This window comes from Lynx canadensis, chromosome A1 (genome assembly GCF_007474595.2).
Source record: "Lynx canadensis isolate LIC74 chromosome A1, mLynCan4.pri.v2, whole genome shotgun sequence".
NCBI classification, from domain to species: Eukaryota; Metazoa; Chordata; class Mammalia; order Carnivora; family Felidae; genus Lynx; species Lynx canadensis.
Window position 1 is genome coordinate 192481178 of NC_044303.2, and position 23794 is coordinate 192504971.

Below are 23794 nucleotides of genomic sequence, written 5' to 3' on the forward strand. Positions count from 1 at the left end.
ATGTTGTATGACTTTTCTCCATGTGATTTATTTCACAACAAAAAGGTTAACAATAAAGCCATTGATTTTTAAAATGAATTGTAAGTCATAGTTACTGATTAAATATAATGTGTCAGATATTATACTAAGACCTTTACATTAATTAACTCACTTAATCATCAAACAACCCTAGAGGTACAGACTGTTATTATCCTCATTTTAGGGATAAGAAGATGGAGCAGTGGTTCTCAACTTTGGCTGCACATTAGACCACTTGGGGAACTTTTATAAATCCTGATAGCCTGGCTCTCCAGACCAATTAATCCAGAACTTCTGGAGGCAGGACAGAAGCGTCATTATTTTTTAAAACTTTTCTTGTATTTCCAAAGTGTAGCCAAGTTTGCAAACCATCAAACAGCATCACAGGAAGATTATATAATTTGTCCACAACCAGAAAGCTTCACCGGAATTCAAACACAAGTAGTGTAATTCCAGGTCTCCTTCTCTTGACCACTATACCAGACTGCCTCTTGGATGAATGAAATAACATCCCTCCCTCAAGAACCCCACAATCCAGTCATGAGAACTACGAGATGTGCAGGGAATATGCTCCCCAGAACGACTAGAGCAAGACGTGAGTGTTAGGATTGGGCCATGTTGCAGGTGAGGCTGAAAGGACAGATGAGAATCAGGGACGGGGGCAGGTCTGTTATGACAAGTGTTTGGGGCTTTATTCTTCTGGAATTGGGGAGTGCTGTGCATCTTGGAGAGGGCATTCTGACTGCATGGGCAGAGGATGGGGTATGAAGAGGAACAAGACAAGAGGCAGAAGAGGCACCTCAAGGTCAATGGCAATCACCAACAAAAGGGGTGAAAAGGATCTGAACCGAGTCATTATGGTAGGAAGGAGCAGGAGAAAGCATTTGTAGAAGTACTTGAAGGGAAGATTGGCATGACTCCATTCCAGTAGGGGATGAAAGATAGAGGGGATCTAGGATGACACTGAGGCCGGGGTGGAGGATACCATTAACCTGCATCAAGAGAACAAGAGCAGAGGACTTGGAGGGGAAGGTATTGAGATCCATTTGGGTTGAGCTGGAGGTGACTACGGGAACTTCAAAAGGCAGCTGGAAAAAAAAACCTAAAATTTAAGAGAGAGGTTATGACTTAGAAATATTAGTTTTGGGGGTACCTGGGTGTCTCAGTCGGTTAAGTGGTTGACTTCAGCTCAGGTCATGATCTCAAGGTTTGTGAGTTTGAGCTCTGAGTTGGGCTCTGCGCTGACAGTGTAGAACCTGCTTGGGAGTCTCTCTCTATCCCTCTCTTTCTGCCTCTCCCCCGTCCCTGTCCCTCCCCATTCTAAAATAATAAACCTAATTAAAATTAAAAAAAGTTTTAGACATCAACATATGGATGATAGAAAAACTCTGAAAGTGGGTGAGAATGCCTCAGTTATCATTCTCTTATGTATATTCCTATATACTTTTTGAATGTTTATTTTCTAGATCTTCACTACATTCCTACCTCTGAAGTAAGCAGGAAATGATGGCTGGAATGACCCAGTTCACACCTTGCAAACTGGCTAATTCTTGGATATGCCATTTAATCTTTTGGAATCTCAGTTTTCATGTCTATAAAACTGAGCTAATTATCAAAAACTCTCATAATTTTACTTGGAGAATCACTTTATAAGTACAGAAGCTTATGTTTATTAATATGGTCATTTTTATAGTAAGAGAGACCAAAGCACAAGATTAAAAAAAAAAAAAGTCTCACATCACATAGATAGCATTGGAACTTAGGAACTGAATTTCTAGTCCTGTGCTCTTTCCTTGGATAACTTGTTTCCTAGCCTTCATTCCCCTACTCCTGGAAAAAAAATTGTAAACAAGAAACAGGTCTTTGAGGAGATACATTATAATGCTCACCATCACTGTTAGCCCTCATTGGATACTACATGCTTGGGCACTGTTTTCTTAGTGCCTTATGTGAATTAACTCATTGAATTCTTGCAACAACCCTATAAAATGGGTGCTAGTATAATTCCCATTTTATTTTTATTATTATTACTTTTGAGAGAGAGAGAGAGAGAGCATGCATGTGAGCAAGGGAAGGGCAGAGAGAGAGGGAGAGAACCTTAAGCAGGTCCATACCCAGTGCAGAACCTGATATGGGACTTAATCTCATGACTGTGACATCATTACCAGAGCTCAAATCAAGAGTAGATGCTTAACTGACTGAGCCATCCAGGAGCCACAATAATTCCCACTTTAAAGATAACCAAACTGAGGCACTGAGATGTCAACGTTCTCAAAATTACACAGCTGATAAATAGCAAAGCCTTGATTCAAACCCAGAGAATCTAACTTAAGAGACTACACCCTTAACTACATCTCAAATGGTGGGACTTCAGATGACAAACCAGGGTTGTAAGGCAGAGGGAGATTGTCAGGGATTGTCCAAATCTCTCAAATGACTCCACAAAGGAAACAGTGTCTGTATGGTCTCTGCAGCTGCAGAAGCTACTGTGTAGGAGACTGATTCCTTGAGGTGTGAAGTTCCTTCAATTTAGTCAGAGATCAGTTTGGGTAAAAAAGAGCCTTGAAATCATTAAGGAGAAAAATCCATGACTCAAATGGACAAGAGAAAACATCACAGAGAACTTGCTCTGAAATATCCTGACTTAGGGCACAGTATTAAAGTAACAGAACTGGGGAGAGGAAGGGCCACAGAAGGAAAAGGCTATTGGCTCCTGAAGGGAGAAGTATATCTGAATTTGAAAAGAAGGTATTTGTTTTTCTTTCTTTCTTTTCTTTTCTTTCTTCTTCTTCTTTTTCTTTCTTTCTTTTCTTTCTTTCTTTCTTCTTCTTCTTTCTTTCTTTTCTTTCTTCTTCTCTTCTCTTCTCTTTCTCTTCTCCTTCCTTTCCTTCCTTCCTTCCTTCCTTCCTTCCTTCCTTCCTTCTTTAGTAGGCTTCATGCCTGGTGTGGAGCCCAATATGGGGCTTGAACTTATGACCCTGAAATCAAGAACCTGAGATCAAGACCTGAACTGAGATCACGAGTTGGATGCTTAACCGACTGAGCCACCCAGCGCCCTAAGAAGGCATTGTTTCTTTAGGCAGCCGAGAGGAAATCTAGTGACAGAAATATACAGGATTCATATTTTCCTGAGTGTAGGATGCAGTCCCTGGCTGCCCACGGGGTGATGCAGGGCAGTAAGAAGTATCCCATTAGGTGACACAGGGATGTTGTTAAGAGTGTGTGGGCACATCCTTAAATAATCTAGGGAGAGAATAATTCAAGTCATTGTTATTTAAATAGGGAGAGAATTATTCTTCTATCATTTTCCTTTCCATTCTTCTAATTATTATAAAGTCTTAATTTGATACTAGTATGTTTTTAACAACTCTCTGACACCTATAACCTCCCCTTGCAACAAAGAAACTTTGGCAGGCAATAGAGTATTTAACTAAAAGTGAATAACATTCTTTCATTTTTATTGTGTTCATTTTTATGTCTGCCTTCTATTTATGTCAACTATTTTTTATTGGTGGTAATAAAAGGTTCTTTTCAAAGTAAATTTATGTAAGAAAAATGTAAATGTTTTAAAGAATTATTATATAAAAAGTTATAAAGGTCGTATACATGTATGGCAAAATAACTGTGATGATGATTGCCTCTTTCTCAACCCTTCAAGTGATCCCTATTCTGCCTTGTATCAGTGTTCTGTCCCGCAATGGTCAGTCCATACTGGTAGCATCATGTCTGTTTTCGGAGATCAGTCTCTAAGAGAGATGGAGACACACTCAAGATGTCTAAAGTGACTAAAGAATGACTAGAACGGTGCACAAAACCATTATCACAGCACAAGAACATGAGTATCATGGAGGCCTCTGCACTAGGGCAGAAGGGCTTCCCTGAAGAACCTAAAGAACTGTCATGTCAATGGTACTTTGTGGGATTTGGTCTTGTCCACAAAGGATAGACACAGTTCTATTCATCTAGGTGTAGACACTCTCAAGAAACAGGGTTTTGAATTTCACAGGTAGAAGGTAGTAGCAAGAGAATAGGCGGAGGGACCGGAAGGTATGCCTGGATTCTAGCCTTCCCACCAATAATTCTTGGTAAATGAGACTGTAGCAGGAATTCAGCTCTCTGAGTCTTTGTTATCATGTACAAGATGAGACAGTCAGACTAGATGAGAGAGAGTGAACAGGTTCACCTCGATAACGATGATTGCTTAGTATTTGCTGCCTAGAATTCCTTATTTAGAAGAATTTTGAAGCTATGTTCAGGCTTCATGGGAAGACACACTGATTAGTAGCAGCCACGTGGATAAGAGAGGTGAGTCACCGTATTTCTGATTGCCATGGACCAGATGATCACTATGATTCCTCCCAGCTGTATAACACAATGTTAGCGTCACATCGCTTCATTTAACTTGCAAATAGGTACACTTCCAAAATCGATTCTTGGTTACACTATCTATCACGTTAAAACATTTTTATTACTGGGGCGCCTGGGTGGCTCAGTAGTTAAGTGTCCAACTCTTGATTCTGGCTCAGGTCATGATCTCAGGTTCGTGAGATGGACCCCCCACATTGGGCTCTCTGCTGATAGCATGGAACCTGCTTGATATTTTCTCTCTCCCTCTCCCTTTCTCTCTGCCTGTCCCCCACTTGGTCTTGCTCTCTCTCTCTCAAAATAAATAAATAAATAACTTAAAATTTTATTACTGCATTCGTGAGTGTCAATTGTTTATGGATATCAACAATGCCTTTTCTAAAATAATAATAATAATAACTTTTCTATTTTTATGGGATTATTATGACAGTCAAAAATCATGGATCCGGTGGCACTATTCAGTGTTCTCAGAAGCAGACTGGTGGATACCTAGGACCTTTAGGAACTGAAATTAAATAATTGTTCAAAATTAACCTGTCCTTGAGGTTTTTATAAATGTATTGATTTAGTTGGCCTTCCAGATGAATGAAAGGGAAATTCTTCTCCCTCTACTTTTCTAGGTTTGACCTGCACTTCTGAAGTGTGCAAAAAGCTTTCATTCATTTCTTCATTTCATAAAGAATGTTTTTAACAAGCATGCCTTCTTGCGAGGGGAATTTCCTCCCCCAGACGGAACTGTGATGGTATCTAGTAAATCTGCCTTTACGATGATTATGTGAGTTCCATTTCATTTTATTTCTCTCCTCGTACATAACATGCAGGATAATAGATGATCCAGCACTTGAATGCCATGAAAAGATCTAAGGGAGAATGCATTTGTCAAGGGCCACAGTAGACCCTGCCAACTGCTAGTGCTGCTAGATTGTGACCACATTTCATTTTTCAACAGCATTCTGCTTAATTTACCATGAGTGTCATCTCCCGGGGCTGTCAGCCTGGAAAGATGATGCCCTTGTTGTGTGGGCTTCACAGGTACTACCTGGTGAGGGGCTGGGGCTGTAGGAAAGAGAGCCGTCATTCATAATTTCCCACTCTATTTAGTTGAGGTGGGCAGATACCTCGGGGGGCTGAGGGAAAGGAAGACATGAAGCTAAGCAGATGGGCAAGAAAATATCTCAGAAGCATCTGCTGGTGGCTGTGATGTTGCTAGCTACCTATCTTCAGGAAAGGGACTTCTACTTAAGGTAGAGCTCTGTACTATCTGCATGTGACTGCTGGGCACTTGACATGTGGCTAGTCCAAACTGAGATGTGTTGAGTGTACAAAGTACATACCAGATTTTGAAGACTCCATTAAATAAAAAAAAGAATGCAATGATTTTTTATGTTGATTGCTGCTGAAATTATCATTTAGTGGATAAACTGGGTTAAATTATGATCAAAATTAGTTTTACTTAGTGGTCTTTACCTTTTTAATGTGTCTGTTAGACAATTTAAAATTACAAACGTGGCTTGCATTATGTTTATATGGGAACTCACTGCTCTAGAGTCAGTCGCCAATCCCCAACTCCTTCGCTTTACAGAGAGAAAAACCAAGAACCTATTATGTAAGTTGATTGACGGTGACAACATAGCTAATGAGTGAGGGTTGGGATGAGTCTCCAGATCTCTAATTTCTAGTCTTGACCCCTTTTTTCTTCCACCATCTTCTAAGGGAAAGCACACAATTCTAAGAGTAGGGATACGTGGAGATCATTACATATTCAATCCCTTACTCACTGGTGACAGTATAAACTTTCCTGTGCCTCAGTTTCCACTTTGCTAAAAAGTGCAAATGTATCCCACATAGGTGGTGGGGAAATCAGAGAAATAAAAAAGAACCTTGAAAATCTTAAAGGACAACACAATACTAAGACAATCGGGTGTAGAGTTTATAAGCACAAACCCTGGAGCAAGACGACCTATTTGGGTTTCAGTTCTGACACCACACTACCACCATTTTGGGTTAGTTATTTAAATTCCCTGGGTCTCAGGTTCCTCATCCATAATAGTATCTATGTTATAGAGTGTGTGGGAAAATCACATTAGATAATACATGTAATACACATAGAACAGTGCCAGGCAGATAGTAAATACACAAGAAGTGCTAGCTATTATTTTTGGAGATGACACTACTCCACTTCTGTCATCCAAATTCCCATAAGTAAAACCCACTGAAAGAATTGTTCTTAAATATAAGTGCATGAATGATCCCTCAGTCTGTGTGATTTAAGGATAGGTGGATGACCCAATGCCCCTAAAGGAAAAGCGAATTTCAATGACTCTAAACATTGGTAATAATTCACTTAACTTACTGGGTAGAGATAATTAAATGCCCAATATACTGCTCGAAAATAAATGTTAACATTCTACTTTAAACAAAAACAACAAAAACCTTTCCTACCCACTAGCAGATGTCTAGATGTCTAGCATGTCTAGCACCCATGCTAGATGTCTAGCACCATCATCGGAAATATATCACTTCAATTAAAACTTTGGTTTTGTTTGCTTTCTCTACCTGTCCTTTTTCCTTCTCTCTCCAATCACACACAGAACTCCATCAGCTCCAAATAATTTCCTCTACATCTGGCATTCTTCTAACTTCAGCTCTTTTTCCCTCTAAACATTGCCTAATTTACGTAATTAACTGGTCGACACATAAGGCCTCTTTTCTTTCTGTTGATGATTTTCTGATGCCTCAAGCCCCTGGACTGAGTCTACACCACATCTCATTTAAGTGGGTTTTCAAAAGCACCACAAAACACCATATGGCAGGGCAGTACCTTTTCTTTGTCTTTTTTCCATTGAATTTACTGCACATCCTCCTTTTAATTCTTTGTTCTCCTGCTAATTCTCTGATGACACATCTTCCTCCTCTTGGTTCAATCTTCCCTTCCTTCACCTGGACCTTCCTTAAGGTCTAGCATTTTCCTTTTCACTCTATGTCTTCTACTCCAGTGACTGGATTATCCCCCATGGCTTCAACTCACTGCTATGAATATGCTACAAATCTTTGTCCCCCTTTTCTTTAAGTTTATTTATTTCTTTGGGGGGGGGGGGAGACAGAGAGAGAGAGAGAGAGAGAGAGAGAGAGAATGAGAATGAGTTAGGAAGGGGCAGAGAGAGAGGAAGACAGAGAACCCCAAGCAGGTTCCACACTGTCAGTGCAGAGACCAATGTGGAGCCCCAAACCAAGAACCATGAGATCCTGGCCTCAGCCAAAGTCAGATGCTTAACTGACTGAGCCACCCAGGTGCCCCTGTCCTTCTTTCTCTGTCTTTCTTACACACACACACACACACACACACACATTTATTATGAACTGGCTCACGTGATTATGAAAGCTGAAATGCCCCCATGATATACTGTCTGCCAACTGGAGACCCAGGAAAGCCAAAGGTGCCTGACATTTCAGTAAGTCTGAAAGTGTGAAAACAGAGGAACTGATGGTACAAAGTCCCAATCTGAGTCCAAAGGCCTGAGAACCAATGGACTTGATGGTGTAATTTCCAGTCTCCGGGCAGAAGTTCGTTGTCTCAGCTCAAGTAGTCAGGCAGAGAGAGGGCAAACTCTCCATTCTTTGACCTTTTTGTTCTACTCAGAACCTCCATAAATTCGATGATACCCACCCACACTGGGGAGAGCAATCAGTTTTTTTCAGTCTATTGGTTAAAATGCTACTCTTATCTAGAAACACCCTTACAGACACACCAGAAATAATGTTTAACCAAATATCTGGCTACCCCGTGATTCATCCAGTTCACACATAAATTTAACCATCACACTAGCTGTATAATTTTGACCAAGTTGCTCAACTTGAGCCACAATTTTCTCATCTGCAAAATAGGGTTGTTGTGGGGATTATATAACACCTTCAAGACACTTAGCATATCCTTTTATCCACCATGAATATCGTCTTCCAACTAACTTCTTACCTATTAATTAAGATCAAATTGTCATGGTGTTTCTTTTTCCCTCACAAATAAAAAATACTTATTTGATGTCAGACAATTATTTTACTATTAGGACTCCATAGTAACTTGCAGCATTAACTTGCAGATTTTTTACAACTTGTAGTAACGCAATCATAGTTACTCAGGGTGTAGTCATCGACTTATAGATTCTTCCTATGAATGTTTTTTTGTTTCTCTATACTTTTTTTATGTTTCATCCACACTATTCCACAAGGGATTTGTTGGTCATTTTATAATAAATCTGCATACAATTCCAACATGTCTTCTTCTGGCTCGTGTTTAAATTCATCTACTCTGCGTAATTTCTCTAAAACTCTATTATTATCCTGTCATTTCCCCGTTATAAGCTTCCATGATACCCCATTGCCTGCCTGCAGTAAAAAAAAAAGTAGTAATATGTAGACTCTTCATTATCTGACATTAAGTTAATTTTCTAGTGTCATGTCCCACAATTGCCTGCAATTTCCTCCACTCCAGTTCTACCATTTATTTCTTGGTTTTTGAATCAACTTTGTGTTCTCACATCAGGCCTTTGCTAACAATATATCTTCCAGGACCATGCTCCAAGCTCCTCTCTATGCATTCTTTTGAAATTCTGATTCCTTGAATTTTCTGCAGACCACTATGACTCATGTGAGTTTCTGCTTCCTGTGAATCCATAGCCATATCTGTTTACTTCTTGGTTGGTTTTAAAATCATGTATTGCTCTGGTCAGCACGTTCACAGATTTCAACCCATATTTAGTTTGAAATAGCTCCTGCTTCTTTCTAACTGTATGAACTTGAACAAGCCAAATACAACTTCTATGACTCTGTTTCCTCAGCTATAAAATGGGTATAATAGTGCCCATTTCACAAGGATGCTATAAGATGAAACATATAGTGCATATAATGTGTGCCAGCTACCAAGGAAGCAAAATAAAACCCAGACATAGAAAAAAAGCATTTCCCATGCATATATCTGATAAAGGACTAGTATCCAGTATATATAATATATATATATATATATATATATATATAATGTCAAAGTATAATAACTTTGACAACCCAATAATAAAAGAACAATCAACTTAAAAGTGGGCAAAGGATTGAACAGAAATTTACCCAAAGATGTACAAATGGTCAATAAGCATGCAAAGATGTTCAACATCATCAGTTATTAGAAAAATTAAATAATGGAAATGCAAAATCCAAACCACAATAAGGTGCTCACCAGGATGATTATAATTAAAACAAAAAATGGAAAATAGCAAGTGTTAAGGGGATGTTGAAGAAATCAGAACCTTATATATTACTGATGATTAATGTAAAATGATGTGACTGCAGTAAAAATATAATCTGACCCTGTGCTCACAAAGTTAACATGGAGTTACATGTTGACTCATTAATTCTACTACTAGGGGTGCCTGGATGGCTCAGTCGGTTAACGTGTCTGACTTCAGCTCAGGTCATGATCTTGTGGGTCCCTGAGTTCAAGCCTCTGTTGGGCTCTGTGCTGACAGCTCAGAGCCTGGAGCCTACTTCAGATTCTGTCTCCCTCTCTCTCTGCTCCTCCCCCCACCTCTCTCTCTCATCAGCATGGATGAACCCTGAAAAACATTATGCTAGTGAAAGAAGTCAGACGTAGAAGTCCATATATCACATGGTTCCATTTATATGAAATGTCTAAAATAGACACAGAAAGCAGATTAGTGACCCCAGGTGCCGGAGGGAAATGGGGAGTGATTGTACCAGGTATGAAGTTTCTTTTGGGGGTGATAAAATTAGATAAAGAAATTCTAATGTGGATTTCTAGATTAAATTGTGATAACAGCACAACCTTGTGAATGTACTAAAAATCACTAAATTGTAATACTTTTAAAAGGTGCATCTTGGGGCGCCTGGGTGGCGCAGTCGGTTAAGCGTCCGACTTCAGCCAGGTCACGATCTCGCGGTCCGGGAGTTCGAGCCCCGCGTCAGGCTCTGGGCTGATGGCTCAGAGCCTGGAGCCTGTTTCCGATTCTGTGTCTCCCTCTCTCTCTGCCCCTCGCCCGTTCATGCTCTGTCTCTCTCTGTCCCAAAAATAAATAAACGTTGAAAAAAAAAATTAAAAGGTGCATTTTATGCTCTGAATATCTCTAAAAATAAAAAAAGAGAGAGAAAAGTACATCAGAGAGTGCTTAGCTTATAGACAACGAGCAATTTGCTAAATTACCCCTGCCCCTTTAAGAATGGCAATGTCAGGATTCAAAAATTAAGTCATTCTAATATGAAGACTGGGCTTTTCACCACCCCACTGACCTTGACTCTCACATGTGCTGAAGCAGAGGTCTGTGAGAAAACAGAGATAGTGAAATAAGCCTTTCTGATGGTTCAGCTACTCTGACAAAAAGTTGTTTGTTCAATTATATGATCAGTTTATGGTGATTAAAGAAACACGTTACCATATCTTTTGTTCAACTAAGTGGATCTGTTGAGACTGTACTAATAAATCCATCCAAAGATACAAAAGATTGTACACAGATAATTTAGGGAAGGAAGTAAAAGAATTAGGAAAGGCATGGAAAAAACTAACACTGCTTTTGCCTAAACAAAATCCTGCAAACATTGCTTTTGCCAAAAAGGTTATGAAAGGAGTTAATGAAATCGAATTAAACTTGAGGGGAAACTGGTTTGACAAATAATTCTTTGGCTAGAGACTATATTAAAGCAGGGATTAAAGGGAAATAGCAAATGTTTCTGGGGTGCCAACCATGATGTAATAAATCAGTTACACATGGTTTCACAAGCCTCTTCTGCCGTTTGCTTAGCCAAGTAACCTTGGTCAAGTTACTTAATTTCTCCAATCATCTTTTACCCTCTTGTGTAAAATACACATAATAAAAAATGCCTTCATAAGATTATTATTAGTATATAAAGGGCGGCAAGTAGGTACGCTAGATAGTAGCTCTGGTCATTATTTATTATACAGGGCAGGAAGGATGGTACCCAGCATTCGGATGGGGATCAAATGACATTACCCACTTTTGAAGGGAGAGAAGAATTTTTCTATGTCAAATATAAGCCTCTGAATATACACAGATCATGCCCTAAATCCTCTATGGTCAGGAATTTTTTATTTGTAATTTTAAAAGTTCAGAAAGAAGCATCATCATTACCCTTGGCGGAAAAAACATAATGTACAGAAAAATGGGATTCTCTTTTTCAAAATGGCAGACTAAACTGACATAGCAAATTCTCCATCCCATATCAAATAATTTGAAATATTTAAAAATTAAATATTAAAAATATTAAAAATAAATATTAAAATATTAAAATCTCACAAAGATTTCATGGTCCAGACAGTTTCACAAAGGAATTAACAAATGTTCGAAATCACTTACAATTTAAATGTGAAATGTAAAGTGTTTCAAAGATTAGAAAAGAAGACAACTACCCAAATGATTTTCTAAGACAGGGATATTTTTACACCAATACCAGAAGGGACAGTAACAGAAAAGGAAATACTGACCAGCTTACTTTATATACATGGATGTAAAATTCCTATATTAAATTCCCACTGGTTGAAATCCAGCAGTATTTAAACCTCATAAATCATGCCCAGGCAGTGTTTGTCCCAGGAATGCAAGATTGTCTCAGTATCAGTCTCTATAAAAAAAATTACCACAGTAAAGAGAAGTGTTGGGTCACCTCAATGCATATAGAAAGGACAGTAGACACACATTCATTTCACACATTCTAATAAAAGTTTTTATCAAAGAATAGCAATAAAAGCTATTGTTCTGGGGGTGCCGGGTGGCTCAGTTGGTTAAGCATCCAACTTTGACTCTGGTCATGATCTCACAGTTTGTGGGTTCGAGCCCCGAATCAGGCTCTGAGCTGTCAGCACTGAAAGCCTGCTTCGGATTCTGTGTCTCCCTCTTTCTCTGCCCCTCCCCCATTCACACTCCATCCTTTCTCTCAAAAATAAAACATTCAAACATTTTTGAATTTTATTATTCTGATAAAAGATACAAAAACGTTTGAAACCTATAGCAAACACCATACTTAATGATAAACTTTAGAAGCATTCTCATTAAATTTAAGGAACAAGACAAAATTTCTCATTATAATATCTATGATTATTTTGCTGAAGGGCTTAGCCTATGGAATAAGATATGGGAAAAAATCTAATACAAGGATTAGAAATTTTTGTCATTTGCTAACAATTTGTCTATATAGAAAATTGAAAGAAAAAATCAAACTGCCAGAACCTGTAAAATAATTTGGCAGGATTACTGGATATAAAATTAACTATAAACATCAATAAGTATTTATGTATTATCAATAATTAATAAATATAAGAGAAAAAACTGTTATTCACAATAAAAATCAAGAAATTAGGGGTGCCTGGGTGGCTCAGTCGGTTAAGTATCTGACTTCAGCTCAGGTCATGATCCCACACTCAGTGAGTTCGAGCCCCGCATCAGGCTCTGTGCTGACAGCTCAGAGCCTGCAACCTGCTTCGGATTCTGTGTCTCCGTCTCTCTGACCCTCCCGCGTTCATACTCTGTCTCTCTTTGTCTCAAAAATAAATACAATCATTAAAAAATTTTTTTTTAATCAAGAAATTAGATTTAATTAAAGATGCTTAGGATCTTATGGAAAATATGATTAAATGTATTTAATATATTAATAGAGAAGGAAGGAGAGAATCAAAGGGACAAAAATTTAGAAAGACCCTCCCTGAGGCAAAGTGCAAAGGAAAACCTAAACTTGATGGTGGAGGTGACCTTGAGGAAAATGTTATTGAAGGTCACAAAAAAGATCTGAATAAATGGAGAAATAATTAGGTTTTTAGATAGAAAGATCCAATATCTTAGATATTAAAGATTTTTTGGGGATTAAAAACCATTATAGGTAAAACAAAAGAGAATTCCTATTAAAACAATAATGGGGAGTAAGGCATTTATACATACACAAGTAGATTAATGAAAAGTATAGAGAACCGAGAAACAGACGGAAGCATTGGCAACTTAAAATATAAGATCACAGATTTGAATGAAAATCAAGATTATTTAATAAATGGTGTTTCTATTTGGAAAAAAAACTAAAATTAAACCTTTATATCACACTATACACAAGAATTCCAGATGAGTTAGCGGCGCCTGGGTGACTCAGTCAGTTAAGCATCCAACTTCGGCTCAGGTCATGATCTCACAATCCATGAGTCGGAGCCTCGTGTCAAGCTCTGTGCTGACAGCTCGGAGCCTGGACCAGGCTTCTGGTTCTGTGTCTCCCTCTCTCTCCACCCCTCCCCCTGTTTGCACTCTCTCTCTCTTTCAGAATGAAATAAAGACATAAAAAATAAAAATAAAAAATAAAAGAATTCCTGATGAGTTAGACCAAAATGCTAAGAAAAAAATTTGAATTTATTTGATGAAGTGTAGGAGGAAGCCTTTTTGACACTGGAATCTGAAACAATTTATTAGACAAAACAAAAAAAGCACAATTAATAAAGAAAACAATTGTTCAGTTTGGCCTTTTAAAATTCTGGGTGGTAAAACACCATAAACAAATTTGAGAGATAAGTAGCTGGCTAGGAGGAGTTACAACACAGAACAAGGATTAATGAAAATAATTTAGATGCCGGCCTACAAACTATTAAGAAAAAGAAATAGAAAAAGTAGCAAAGGATGTGAAGAGGAAATCAACACAGTCAATGAACAATATGAAAAATGTACCACCTCACATCAAAGAAATTAAAATTACATGGCATCATTTCACACATATCAGATTAATAAAATCAAAAGGTATAATAATACCAATCTTTGGTGAGGATGGAATAAAAACAGATAGGATTATACATCATTGTAATCACTTCAGATACTAATTTGTGTTACATGGTGAAGTTTAAAATCTATGTAGTATAATCTGTGACTTAGCAATTCTGGTTGTTAGGTGTAAACCTTAGAGAAACACTGGTACTAGACTTTGCATGCGAGGTCATTTATTGAAGCAAAAATGTAAAGAAGAGAAAAGGCTTTTGACAATCTACATGCTCACTAATAGAAAAATTGATAAATAAATTGTGGTACCTTCACAGATGAAATACTATAAAGACATTTTGCAACGCTCTAATTTAAATGATGTAACTAGATCTATGTAGATGGATACATTTAGAAACCATAATGTTAAAGGAAAAGAATAAGATATACAGTAAGTTTTAATTATATCAATTAAAACACACAAATCAATATCACATAACATGTAATATGTATTTTACACAGAAAAAAAGTACAGGTAGGAAGGCATCCCAAACAGTTTGCCTCTGGGAAGGAAAAGAAGAAATACAGAAAGAAGATCTGACACAACATATTGATTGGAGACCCAGAAGAAGCAGAAAAGATGAAGCAAAAGAAATATTTGAACAGATGATGGCTAAGGATTTTCCCAAACTGCAGAAAGATACTGATGTCCAGATTTAAGAAACCCAATGAACTTTCGGTCTGCTTGGGATATAGAGAGCAGAAAAAGCATTCCTTCCTTACAGTAAGAACACAAAAGTCAGAAAAACTTCAAGGTCATGACTTTTCTTAAACCTATCAGAAAGCTGAAGTCTTAGGGCAATAGCAAGTCTGAAAACTAAGGAGAGACAAGTGCTTGCAGAAGAGGATGGGATGTGAGCACTTGCTTACCTGGAAAAGACAAAGGCAGACACCGGTAAGAAGAGTTCAGCTGGAATTTTCATTCATGAATTAATAAAGAACAGATGTGGGCTGGTGAGAATATGGAGAGTCCCTTAGGGCTGCAAATACAGAAGGGGTTTGTATGACCCAAATGTACTTTCTCCTCCATGGCCCTCACTGGACACCTGCCCAAAGACTCCTGAGAAGACATCCCTCCCGGTACAGACCTAGGAAAGGCGAACAGCAGCCACAGCTGTAGGGCCACAAAGCCTATCCAGATCCTTCTTCCTTTCTCCCCTACACAACTGGGGCAGGCAGGAAATAATGTCACCCCCCATTACTTGGGTGAAAACCCACTGAGAGAAGGTAACAGGAAAAGTCTGTCTACCCTTGAGAGAGAAATAAATACAGCTGAGCCCAGAACTACTGCTGGGGAAGAGGCAGGAGCTCTGAGAAGACCATACTCATGAGACCAATAGACATGATACCTGCCAAAGACTCAGGCTTAATCAAAACAAAGAATACTCCTCACCCAACCCTCACCAACAAGCATCCAGGAATCAGCAATAGCAGAAACTTCTGGGAGAAGGAAGGAGAGAATCAAAAGGGCAAAAAGGTGAGAGACCCTCCCTGAAGCAAAGTGCAAAATGAAACCTTAAGTTCGTAGTGGAGCTGACCTTGAGGAAAACCATCTAGCAAACTATCCCTTCTCCTAAACGCAAGATACAGCTAGAGGAATATAAAATGTGATACACAGAATGCAACCATAGCAACCACACACCCCAAGCCCAAGTCATCTCCTGATTAGATTGGTTCAAAATCCTCAAGCAAAGGCAAAGATTGAATTCATGAGGAAGATGTGAATTACCTAATAATATGGCCCCAAAATACACCAGATAAAAATCCTTATCATTACAAGGAAATATAAACCAGTTGACAATCACAGTAGATAGATTTAAATACACCCTTCTGTAATTGACATAACAAACAGACAAAACAGCAAAGACACAGAAAACTTGAACACATGTAGTGATCACGACCTAAGGGACATATATAGAAAATTACGTCCAATGACTACAGAACACACATTCGTTTCAAGCACACATGGAACACTTACAAAAACTGACCATGTCCTGACCCCTAAAGGTGGTATGGATTTCAAGAGATGAAAAGTCCAGTTTCTGACTCCAGTGTATTTAAGCAAGAAACAAAGGAAAGGTAAGTAGAAAACTTCATGTTTATAAATTAAGAAATATACTTTAAAAACCCATGAATTAAAGAAAACATTAAAATCTAAATTGGAAAATATATTAACTGAATAATAATTAAAATGTTCCTTATCAAAATGTGAGATTAAGCCAAAACTGTAATCAGAAAAAAATTACGGCTTACAAACATATATTACAAAAAAGAGACTACAAGTTAGTGAGTAAGCATCCATCTTAAGAAGTTAGATCAAGAAGAGAAAAACAAAACCAAAGGAAATAGAAGAAAACAAATGTTTAAATAATAATAGAAATCAGAGAAATATCCATAAAATGAATAAAAAAGTATTATTTGTTTGAAAAAAGTAATAAAATTAGCAAACCTCTGATGAGATGGTTAAGGAAAAGGAACTAGGAGTGCCTGGATGGCTCAATTAGTAGAGCCTGTGACTCCTGGTTTCAGGGTCATGAGTTGGAGCCCCACATTGGGCACAGAACTTACAGAAAAAAATAATAAAAAATAAAAAAAAAAAGAGAGAAAGAAAAGATGAGAGGGTATTATGAACAACTTTAAGACAATACTTTGAAAACCATGGTTCAATGGATAAATTCCTACAAAATATACAAATTAAGAATACTGAGCCTAGGGGTGCCTGGGTGGCTCAGTTGGTTAAGTGCCCACCTCACGGTTAGTGGGTTTGAGCCCAGCATTGGGCTCTGTGCTGACAATGTGGAAGCTGCTTGGGATTCTCTTTCTCGCTCTCTCTCGCTGCTCTTCCCCTGCTCATGGGCACTCTCTCTCTCTCTCAAAATAAATAAATAAACAAATATTAAAAAAAAAAGAATATTGAATTTAAAAAAAATGGAAAGCCTGAATGGCTCTGTAACTACCAAATAAATGGAATCCATGATTTAAAAACCTATGCCCAAAGACTTCCACCAAACAATTAAAGAAATATAATATGAATCTTTCATCAACTTCTCCAAAGATCATAAAAGGAGGGAAAATTCCTGAATTCATTTGATTATATTTTGATACAAAAACCTGGCTATGTCAGTATGAGAAAGGAAATTTTAAGCAAGTCTTACTCATAAATATAAATATAAAAACATTTTTTAAAAACTGACCTGTCCAGCAATACATAAAAAGGGTAAAAATTATAACCAATTTGAGGTTTATTCCAGTAACACAAGTTTGGTTTAACTTTTCTTAAATATCCAATTTTAATTTTAATAAACATACCATGGTTTTAGCATTACAAGAAGCTGGTGAAGGCATATGGAAACACTCTGTACCATCTTTCCAACCCTTACATGAATCTAAAATAACTGTAAAATACAGAGTAAAAAAAATCAGTGTAATTCCTTACGTTAACATGTGATGAAGGAGAAAAATATGTAAGTATTTTAATAGTTGTGAAAAAGCTATTAAACAAATTCACAATCCATTCATGATTTTTAAAAACCCTTAGCAAGCTACAAGTAGAAATATAACTTCCTTTATCTAATGAAGAAGGTCTTTATAAAGTCTAATCAGCAACTTAACTGTAAAATATTAAAACTTTCTCTTTGAGACCAGGAGTAAGGCAAGGATGTCCATTGTCATCCTCCTGTTCCACACTGGATTGGTGGTCCAGCCAGACGGCAAGGCAAGAAAGAGATACAGTCATGCACAGAATGGAAAGGAAGAAACAAGACTGAATGAATGCTATGACTAAAATAGGTAGAAAACCTAAATTATCTACAGATAAATTATGGTAATGTACTAATGAGTTTTGCAACATTACTAGAACTTTCTTTCTCTTCCTTCTTCTTTCTTTCTTTCTTTCTTTCTTTCTTTCTTATTGAAGGTAATTTCAATCAAAGTCCCAAAAGCCTCTAAAATGTACATAGAAATGCAAATACTCATCATTCATCAAAACATTCTAGAAGAGGGGTGCCTGGGTGGCTCAGTCAGTTGAGCATCTGACTTCGCCTCAGGTCATGATCTCACAGTTTGTGGGCCCTGTGTCAGGCTCTGTGCTGACAGCTCAGAGCCTGGAGCCTGTTTTGGATTCTGTGGCTCCCTCTTTCTCTGCCCCTGCCCTTCTCACACTCTGTCTTTCTCAAAAATAAACATTAAAAAAAAAATAAAAAAAAAAACCAACATTCTCGAAGAACGGGTGGGAGAACATGATCTACAAGGTAGAAAGATTTAGTATGAAGCTACAAGTTTCAATACAGTGTGGTATTAGTTCAAATATTAATAAATAGATCAATGGATTCAAATAAGGATCCTTTTGTGAACCACATCACGATTGTCTCCATTCTACCTTTAACTTTAGCCTGCTATTTGCAACAGCGTGTTGGTCTTCACCAGCATCGTGCATGTGCTGGTCGCCACATCTTGCTTTTTTAAAAAGATATATTTATTTATTTTCTGGGAGAGTGTAAGTGGGGGAGGGGCAGAGAGAGAGGGGAACAGTGGATCTGAAGTGGGCTCTGTGCTCACAGGCTGACAGCAGCAGGTCCGATGTGGGGCTCAAATTCAAGAACCATGAGATCATGACATGAGCCAAAGTCACCCAATCGACTGAGCCACCCAGGTGCCCCTCCACATTTTGCTTTTGACCCACACTACATACTTCTTTCTTCCTACCCTAGGATTTCTCTAATACCAAGGTATGGGATGCCCATTTTCAGCACTCACACATTGCAACCTGGAGGCGTAGATGTTTTAACACTTGTGAAGCCAGCTTTGGAGCCAATGAAGAGTTTTTTGTTTTTTGTTTTTTTTTCTTTTTGTTCCCAGGCAGAGTGTTCCAAGTTGTATTTATTTCCTATGGCTCCTTAAACAGGCTGAGCAGCAGTGACATATAGCAGTGGCCAGTTCTATTATACATCTTGAATTGACTTTTTTTTTCTTATTTCACTTTCTCTGTCTTGTACTTCTCCTGCCTGGGGTTCCCAAATAAATGACCTCTGTGCACCCTTTGCCTCAGGACTCTACTTTTAGGAAAATCCAGATGAAGACAATAACACTGTTGAGGAATGGGGCAAGATGGCATTTGCAATATATGGTGCTGTCACAATGAGATATCCATATAGAAATAATAAAAGCTGACCTCTACTTATACCTCATTTAAAAAATCAATTTTAGGTAGATTATAGATCTAACTGTAAGAGGCAAAACAATAAAAGCTCAAGAAGATAATGTGAGAGCACATATTCCTGACCTCCGGGGTAGGAGAAGACTTTTAAAGTGAACCCGTCAGTAACAAAGAATCAAAGTCTGATAAATTTGGCTACATCAAAATTAAGAACATCTGTTTGTCAAGACATCATTAAGAGAATGGAAATGCGAGGCACAGAATAAGAGATTTGCAACACATAGCACCAATAAAGGGGCTTGTATCTAGAATATAAAATGAAGTCCTATAAATCAATACAAAGACAGAAAACCTAGGAGAAAAGTGTGGAAGAGAGTTGATCAAAGAAGATATCCAAATGGCTACCAGACATGCAACAATGTGTTCATTAGCCATCATGGGAATGCAAACTAAAACCACAAAAAGATTCACAGCCACCAGACTGGCTAAACATTTTTAAGCCGACAATTCCAACTGTTGGCAAGGATGTGGAATAAGGGAACTCTCAAATTCTGCTGATGGGAGCATACATTAATACCACCACTCTAGGAAAATTGGGCAGTATCTCCTTAAACTAAACATGTTTATTGCCCATGACCTAGCAATTCTGCTCCTAGAAATACATCCATCAGAAATGCATATTCATGGGGGCGCCTGGGTGGCTCGGTTAAGCCTCTGACTTCAGCTCAGGTCATGATCTCACAGTTTGTGGGTTCAAGCCCTGCGTCGGGCTCTGTGCTGACAGCTCAGAGCCTGGAGCCTGCTTCAGATTCTGTCTCCCTCTCTCAATCTGCTCCTCCCCTGCTCGTGCTCTGTCTCTCAACAATAAATAAATGTTAAAAAAAAATTAGAAATGCATATTCATGGAGCCTGAGTGGCTCAGTTGGTTAAGTGTCTGACTTCAGCTCAGATCATGATCTCACGACTTGTGAGTTCAAGCCCCTCATTGGGCTGTCTGCTGTCAGCACAGAGCCTGCTTGGGATCCTCTATCCCCTCTCTCTCTGCCTCTCCCCCACTCACAAATGCATACTAGCATTCTCTCTCTCAAAAATAAATAAACATTCAAAAAAAGAAATCCAGATTCATGTGCACCAAAGAGAATGGGCAGGAATGTTCACAACAGCATTACTTTAATAGGCCAAAGTTAGAAAACAGCCAGGAGTTTATCAACCATATGGGACAAATCAATCACTGAGTATTCACACAACAGAAAACAGCAGTGAAAATGAAACTATAGCTCTACACAATAACAAGAACGATTATCACAAACGTTATGCTGTGAAAGAAACCAGACACAAATGTCTGCATGGATTTGGTTATTTAAAATTCCAAAACAGCCAAAATCATATTGTTTATAGATGTATACTTTAGTGTTAAAAATACAAAAGGAAAGCAAATAAAGCGACTGTCATAAAGGCAGAATAATGGTTTCTCTTAAGGGGAAAAAGGGAGTTGTTATGGAGTCAGGTCACTTTGAGGGTTCACGGTGCTGGCAATGCTATTTCCTAATCTAGACTGTACTTATACAGATAATTACTTTCTTTTTTTTTTTTTTTTATAATTTTTTTTTCAACGTTTATTTATTTTTGGGACAGAGAGAGACAGAGCATGAACGAGGGAGGAGCAGAGAGAGAGGGAGACACAGAATCGGAAACAGGCTCCAGGCTCTGAGCCATCAGCCCAGAGCCTGACGCGGGGCTCGAACTCCCGGACCGCGAGATCGTGACCTGGCTGAAGTCGGACGCTTAACCGACTGCGCCACCCAGGCGCCCCCAGATAATTACTTTCTAATGATTTATGAATCCACATGTTTATTTTCCTCAGTAAAGTATGTAACATTTCACAGTAGAAAAAACATTTCACAGAGAGAAGAGCAACACCATCCTAACACTAAATGAATAGTGGGTTTTCATTAAATTTTAACACATTATTCTCATGAAGAGGAAGTTTAATAAGCAGCCAAAAGCTGAGGCATGAGACCTAGAAAAGCGTTAGTCATAACAACGCTATACTATTGGCCACATGGCAGAGTTTTCCATACTGCTTCATATGCTTGATGACATTTTTGGGGTGGTGAAGAAATTGTCATTCAGAAGAGTCAAAGGACTTTTCCAAGGGCAGAAAGCTATGAAAGGCCTTTAACAGGACTTGAACTGGGGCGTTCCCCTTTAAGTTCAGCACTCTTCTCCCAAATCCAGCAAAGGGACCCGAGAGGGGGAATAAGAACCTATAGAAAGAGTGGTTGGGAGAGTACGAAGTGAGGCATTGGTCCTACAAAGTGGCTGCTGTTTAAGGATTTTGACTTTTTATTTGTGTGTGTGTGTGTGTGTGTGTGTGTGTGTGCAGACGCATGCACGTGCTTGTACTTTGGTTTTGTTTTGTAGAGGACACTCTCGCTAAGCCACTTAACCAAGGAGAAAAGAAAAAATGGGAAAGATTATGATCACTTACCACAAGAGGCTTTCTTTCCTTAGGTCCTAGCTGTGTGAACCTGTGTTAGGACCGGAACGAGCTCATGTTCACATGTTCATTTTCAGCTTACCTCTTCTAATGACATCTATTGCTGCAATAATAATCACCCTCCAAGCTCTGGGTGCTGGAACTCACTCTCTGAAAGACGTCTTAAGAAACTGCCATATCTCACCTATGAATAAATTACCCATCATGAATGCACTTCAGCCCCAGAATAATGTGATTTGCCCTGACCCCATTAGATTACATCAATGTAACTACACAGATGCTAATTGTAATACTCTGTTATTTGCACACAGAATCAAGGGGCAATGTCCTGCCTTAAGAGTTTAATGGCTCTAAAGCAGTGAGAAGCAGACTTCGTTATCCCTCTCTGGCTTTTCAGCAGCTGGTGGTCTCTGTAGGAAAATGCAAATGCAGAAGCAGAGTAGCTGAACCTTGGGTATGTTTGCATTTATACCTGCTAATTAAACCAAAGGAAAACCTTACCTTCCCAACTGAAAACCTTCTGCTCTGGGACCTCAGCCCAGGTACAAGCCAAGATTGTGCTGTTCTCTTCACTTAGAACAATGCTGTCCACTGGAAATACAGTGTGAGCCAAAACTGAGACCCATGTAAGTAATTTTAAATTTTCTAGTACAAAAAAAAAAAAGGCAAAATTAGTTTTAACAATATCATTTTAGGCCAGGATATCCAAAATGTTGTCATTTATATATTTAACCAATATTTTAAAAGTTGAGATATTTCACATTCTGTTTTTTTAAAGGGGTTTATTTTATTTATTTCTGGGAGTGAGAACGCAAGTGGGTGAAGGACAGAGAGGGGGACAGAGGATCCAAACCAGGCTCCATGCTGACAATAGCAAGCCCGATGCGGTTCTTGAACTCATGAACGACGAGATCATGACCTGAGCTGAAGTGAGATACTCATCCGACTGAGCCACCCAGGAGCCCCTACATTTTGTTTTCATATTAAATCTTCAAAATCTACATTTACAGCTGTAGAGGATAAAAAACATCTTTTCCTCTACTTTCTTATATTCGGTAGCGAATGTCTGTGAATTAAACTGACAAACGACAAATTAACAGGTGAAAAGCATACACATTTTATCTGATGTTAGGATTTTAATTGGTACATGCATGGAAGGCTTCACAGAAAAGAAGTGAGACCGAGAGAGGCAGTTAGACCTAAGGGCTTACGTATCCCTTTAACAAAGGTTGATTAGTTGTAGAGAAGACATAAGGAAAGGAGTTCAGGCTTGTGGGCATGGTCAGTTGTGGGAAGGTGAATGTATTGAGGAAACTAACTGAAGGTGAGGGTTGTTTTAGTAAGCTTTGTTTGTGAAAACCCATCTCTCTGACGACCTTCTGTCTCCAGTGGTAATGACTCTTTTGTCTTCCAGGTACAGGAGAGGGGAGAAGGGACAACTTCACAAAGGCAAGTTTATGCCAGCTTTGGGTAGATGGGGAGAGCACAGAGCTCTCTGTGTCTACTGTCTCTCAAGTACTATCAGCTCAAAATAGTCCGTACAGCAAATTGGCATATTTGGGCATGTTCTGAACTCCTTCATGGGACCTCTCAATTTGGACCCTATACATTTCAGCTGCTCCATGGACACAGGTGATGAGGGGCAACCATACAGGACAGTGCAGATTTAAAGCTTCTTTGTGTTCCTTCCAGAGAAGCTTCTCCAAGTGCAAATGAATCTAAGACTGAAATTAGGCTAGGAGTATTCAAGTGCTTAACATAATCTCTAAAACATGGTCCGCTCCAATAAATGATAGCTATTATTGTTGTTGTTGTTGATCTTCTATTGAATACATTCAGCTTGCCTCATATCAAAGTCCACATCTGGGGGTGCCTGGCTGGCTCAGTCTGTAGAGCACACGACTCTTGATCTTGGGGTTGTGAGTTCAAGCCCCACACTGGGCATAGAGCTTACTTCAA